The sequence below is a fragment of the Panthera pardus genome, unplaced genomic scaffold, assembly GCF_024362965.1.
Source record: "Panthera pardus isolate Hobbes unplaced genomic scaffold, ASM2436296v1 HiC_scaffold_20, whole genome shotgun sequence".
Lineage (NCBI taxonomy): Eukaryota > Metazoa > Chordata > Mammalia > Carnivora > Felidae > Panthera > Panthera pardus.
In genome coordinates this window covers 40,920,194-40,926,193 of record NW_026526766.1, presented here as the reverse complement: position 1 = coordinate 40,926,193, position 6,000 = coordinate 40,920,194, and the positions used below count along the sequence as shown (strand labels likewise).

The window sequence follows — 6,000 nt, the reverse complement described above, 5'->3', positions numbered from 1 at the left end:
AATTTGGTGATCATTTCAAAAAAAAAAAAAAAAAAAAATTAAAAAACCAAAACAAAACAGGAGAATTCAAACAAAAACAGGCCATCCTCAATTCTTGCACAGGACCCCCAACAGGCCACTCAGAAGGGTTCTCCTCCCTGCTCAGGAAAACCTTTGGTGGCACCAAGGACCTCGGGATGCCTTCGGCCACAGAAGCCATTCTGTAACCTCCAGGTCCTCCTCTTCCCTCCAGGGCCCACAGAAGCAGCTGTGGGGCATTTTGACTGTGGTGGGAGGGTTCTGCCCTTTCATTTGAGAGGGGACAGAGCACTGATCCATAAAGGACCCTGGACATTCCGCCCCCCGCCTTAACTTACCTGGCCTCTACATACTGTTTTTCTTTTCTTTTTGGCTTTTCAAGGCAGCCTGGAAGCATATCCCTCTGCCGGCTCTGCTTCTTCTCCTAGTCCAAGCTCCTTAAAAAAGGGCCTGGCCTTGTTCACCTCTGTATTCCCAGCACTTGGCGTGCTATAAATATAATAATAGTATTAGCTACCACTTAGTGAGTACTTTGCCTTGCACCAAGCACTTGGTAAATATTATCTCTTGCCGTTAAATATGCTGAATTGAATTTAACTGACCCACATAGCTGGAATGGCACTTCTTTAAGGGGCATGGTGGTAACCCAGATGTGGAATCAGAGAGGCTTCCGTTCAAACCCTGACTTTGTCACATCCTGGTCACTTGAAATTTGAAACTCTGGGCCTGAGTTTTCTCGTGTTTAAATCGGGGGAAATTCATAGCTGCGCTGCCTGCCTCCATAGAGTTGTTGGGAAGAAAATACAAAGACACATTTGTGGGATATTTCTTTGTAAGTTCTAAAGTTTTTAAAAAATGTAAATGTCCCTACAAATCTAGTGATATCCACAGCCAGATCATATAGTGAGGCTGTCACAGTTTATGAGGAGGTATGGTATAAGGAATGGTCACATTTCCCAAAATATCTTCCCCACTGATCTATCATAAATTATTCCCTCTCATCTGGCTCATAATTCCCATGATGGGCATGAGTAATAGCATGGACAGCAAAAGAGGTTGTTGCTAAGTCACTGTATTAGTTATCTGTTGCTGTGTAACAAATTAGCCCAAAACCAAGAGTGTCCGTCAGTCTGCGGATCTGTCCCTTGTTTCAACAGTGTTTGGACAGAACAGAACAGGGAAGCCCCTTCTATCAGCCTCTGACCACCCTCCAACCTTTTTTCCAGTCACAACCTTCAGAGCCATTTTCTCGGCCACCCACTCCCTCCAGGAGCAGCCAACACCTTATTTTGAGCTTAGCTCCTTATTGCCGATCAATCATGAGCTCCCAGATTTGTCAGAATGATTCCACCCAGGTGGAGGTTGCCTTCAGCGGTCAACGTGTGTCTGTGGGTGTCCTACACCTACCTTTCTCTGGGCTTCTATTTCGATCATGGCATGGGGCTTTGGAGGATGTGGGCCACTTCTTCCACTAGTTGGCTGTGGAGAAGCTCAAGGGCGCTGAGCATCTCTTGAAGATGCAAAACCAACACAGAGGCCGTGTCCTCTTCCAGAACATGCAGAAGCCACCCCAAGATGCGTGGGGTAAAACCCTGGAAGCCATGGAAGCTGTCCTGATTCTGGAGAAGAACCTGAACCAGGCCCTTTCAGATCTGTGTGCCCTGAGTTCTGCCCATGGAGACCATATCTGTGACTTCCTGGAGAACCACTTCCTAGTTGAGGAGGTGCCCATCAAGAAGATGGACAACCACCTGACTAGCCTCTGCAAGCTGGCTTGCTCCCAGGCTGGGATGGGTGAGTATCTCTTCAAAAGGCTCACCCTCAAGCATGACTGGGGGCCTATTAGACCCAGAAGCCTTTGGAGGACCCCTCTGGTAACCCTGGTGCCAGGGCTTGTGCCTGACCCTCTCCCTGCAGCCACTAGGAAGATTTTTAACCACCCGGGAGCCCTTTCCCAAGCCTTAGAACCAATGTAAACAAATGAAGCTTTTTGTGGCCAAAAAAAAAAAAAAAAAAAAAAACCAAAAAACAAATAAACAACAACAACAAAATCCAAATAAACCCAAAGCATAGGTGGCTTAAATCAGCAATACACATGTATCATCTCATATTGTTTGTGTGGGTCAGGAATTTGGAATAGCTTCGCTCAATATTTCTAGTGATACATGTAGTTAAGATTTTGGCTGGGATTGCAATCATCTGAAGGCTTTACTAACCCTGAAGGATTCACATCCAAGATAGTTCACTCACATGGTGCTGGTTGTTGGTAGAAGACCTCAGTTCTTCATATGAGCTTCTCTTTGAGCTGCTTAAATGTCCTCACAACATGGTGCCTGACTCTTTTAGAGTGAGCAGTCCCCACAATGCTTCTTATGATCTAATTTTGGAGGTCACAGACCATCACTTCCACCACACTTGATTTCTTTTTAGAAAGTAGTTGATCAGTCAGGGGCATCTGGGTGGCTCAGTCGGTTAAGCGTCTGACTCTTGATTTCAACTCAGGTTGTGATCTCACAGTTTGTGAGCTGAGCTCCACATTGTGGCTCAGCACTGACAGCGTGGAGCCTGCTTGACATTATCTCTCTCCTCCTTCTCTGCCCCTCCCCCACTCACTCTCTCTGCCTTTCTCTCAAAAATAAATAAATAACCTTTAAAGAAAATTTTTCAAAAAGTAGCTACTCATTTGGGCCCGCGCTCAAGGGGACAAGAATTAGGCTCCACCTTCTAAGGGGAGAATTGTCAAAGAATTTTTGGATATATTTTAAAATCATTACAGTCACCATGAAAATCCACCTATGATATTGGAGGCTATTAGTGCTCAGCTGGGCTACGCAGGAAGGGGTATTGAGATGGGGACAAGATTCGAGACCAGAAGAGGTCACAACTCAGGCACAGAGAAGGACTCTGGGCTACCAGGTCGTAAAGAAGTTTAGAGAGAGACATTTGTGAACAGGGGACATTCCCTTGGAGAGCAGTTGCCTTGGTCTTGCCTAAAGGCTTCAACAAAAGTTTTCATCTCAGAACAGTTAGTCCTGGTCTCTTTTTGCTGAATAGCTTAGTCTCCATATGGGCAGGGAACTTACAGAATTACTCCAGGAAAGTTTGGCTGATTTGGGATATGGAGGTGAAATCTTCTGCTTTAAAAGACATTTATTCTCTCGATATAGGTCAGTTCTATTTCCTCCTGGGCCTTGGCCCTGACAAGGGTTGATCAAGGGATTAAAGCACAGGATCATGAACTCAAGAGTCAACAGGGGATAGTCAAAGTGAGCATAACAGATCTAAGAAACAAATCAGAGTGGCAAGCATTGTGGCAGACCGAAAAGCAAGCTACAGATGATTTCATACTAGAAAAAGAGAAATATCTGGACCTTTAGGAATAATTGGACATTGATTCTGAAATAATGCAAATCATTAGTATTTCAGAAAACCATCATGATCCATAGGTAAAAATGGATGTTTATGGGAGTCCATTGAACAAAAGGAATTTGGGTATAGGTGAATCTCTCAGTGGCCCCATTACAACCATGAGTATGTTCTGTTATTTCCACAGTTGCTGAAAATGTAGTTTGAGTAGATATACTCAGCAACTGGTAGAACAACCACAGTGGCCCCTTAACTTGTAGAGTGAGGGCTTTTAGAATCAGATAGAGAGTGAAGCACTCCTCTCTATAGCACAGGTAGTCCACCAACAAAGAATTTAAAATCTCAAAGATGGTGATCCCTACCACATCTCTTTAACTGGCCTGTTTGGCTCTGCAAAAGATGGATAGAAAATTACGGGGTATTATTTTAAGTGTTGTTAAGTGATGACTACAATTGAAGCTGCTATTCTAAATGTCGTCTCTTCACGTTGTGGGTCTGCTGGATGGCTATTGATCTGGTAAATACATTTTCTCTATTAGAGGAAGTTTTCTTTTACTGGGCAGGAATAACAATACATATTCACCATGCCAATCTTCAGAACTGCTTAATTCTTTTGCTTTATGCCATAATTTAGATCAGGGGGATTTTTTGTAATGTTTAACTTTTTTTTACAGAGGTATAACTGACATATAATGTTATATTAGTTTCAGGTGTGTAACACAATAATTTGATATTTGTATATGTTGCAAAAGGATCACCACGCTAAGTCTAGTTAACGTGAGTCACCATACATAATTACAGAATTTTTTTCTTCTGGTCAGAACTTTTTTTAAGATTCAGTCTCTTAGCAAATTTCAACTATGCAATAGAGTATTATTAGTTATAGATAGCCACAATGTACATCACATCCTTAGAATGTATTTATTTTATAACTGGAAGTTGGTAACTTTTGACTTCCTTCATCCACTTGGCCTACCCTCTACCTCCCACCTCTGGCAACCTGCAATCTGTTGTAGATCAGAGGGATTTTTGATCCTCTTAATAACAGCCCACAAAACAGAATTTTGGACTATAGTTTAGATGACATAATGCTAAAAGACCAAGTGAGCAAGCGGAAACAGATATCCTAGACACCTTATAAAACCTATATGTGTCAGAGTTCGGGAGATACATGCATTGGAAATTCAGGGATCTTAGAGACATTTCTAGAAGTTCAGATATCTGTATAGTATCCAAATGTTTCTTCCAAAGTGAAAGAAAATTCACTGTACCATGCATACCTCACCACTAAGAATAAGTGATACATCTTTGGCTTGGCCCTTTTTGGAGTTTGAAGGCAACATATGTCAGATATGGATGTACTCCTCTGCCCCTGTTGCTGAGCAATGCAGAAGGTTACAAGCTTCAAGTGAGGCCCAAGCAGGAGAAGCTGATTCAGGCCACAATACCAGCAATTCTGCCACTAGGTCTTCTGATGAATGAACCCAACGGGAGTGCTCTATGGTGCCTGTGCCAAGCCCTGATGGAAGAAGCACAATGGAGAGTTCTAGAGTTTGAGGATGAAGATTTGCTCTCAATACTCACATGAGTATATGCTTTCTAAAACTCAACTCACTGAGGTATAATTAGCATACAATACATAAAATGTACCCACTTTAGCATAGAGTTGAATGATTTTTGATAACTTCTACACCAGAAAAAGTAGAGCTCAGTCAAGATAAGGAACATTTCCACCAAACCAGAATGCTTTCTTGTGCCCCTCTGCACCAATCCCGTGTCCCTTCTCCAGAACATAGCCCCAGGCAACCACGGATTCTGTCATTACTGATTTGATTTATAGTTTCTAGACTTTTATATAAGTAGAATCAGGCAGGATGATCTCTGTTGTGTCTGGATTTTTTTACGCAGTGTAATGCTTTTGAGAGTCTTCCATTCTGTCATATGGACCAGTGGTATCAGCAGTTTGTTCCTTTTTTATTAATGAGCAGTATGCCATTGTACGAACATACTCCAATTCCTCTTTATCCATTAATAAATATCTGGATTGTTTCCAGGTTTAGGTTCTCATGAATAAAGCGGCCATAAGCATTCTTGTGAAGTCTTTGTGTGGACAAATGTTTTTATTTCTCGTGAGTAAACACCTAGCAGTGCAATCTCTGGGACACACAATTAGCGCATGTTTATTTTATTTTTTAGATTTTTTTTTAATGTTTATTTTTGAGAGAGAGAGACAGAGCACAAGTGGGGGAGGAACAGAGAGAGGAGGAGACACAGATTCTGAAGCAGGTGCCAGGGTCCGAGTTGTCAGCACAGAGCCCGACGCGGGGCTCAAACCCATGAATTATGAGATCATGACCTGAGCTGAAGTCGGACGCTTAACAGATGGAGCCACCCAGGCGCCCCCTAATTAGTGTATATTTCAATTTAGAAGAAACTGACAAACTGTTTTTTCAAAGTGGTTGCACCCTCTCACATTCTCACAAAAAATAGACGAGGGTTTCAGTTGCTGCATATCCTTACCAACATTTGGTATTGTCGATGTTTGTAATTTTAGCTATTCTAACAGGTGTATGGTAGTATTTCATTATGGTCTAAATTTTCATTCCCTGATAGCTA

The 6,000-nt window shown here is 42.4% G+C and overlaps 1 pseudogene; it reads left to right on the top strand.

Annotated features, from left to right (window-relative positions):
* Positions 1-1,337: 1,337 nt before the first annotated feature.
* Positions 1,338-6,000, top strand: part of LOC109247114 (ferritin light chain-like) — a 45,725-nt pseudogene continuing 41,062 nt past the window's right edge.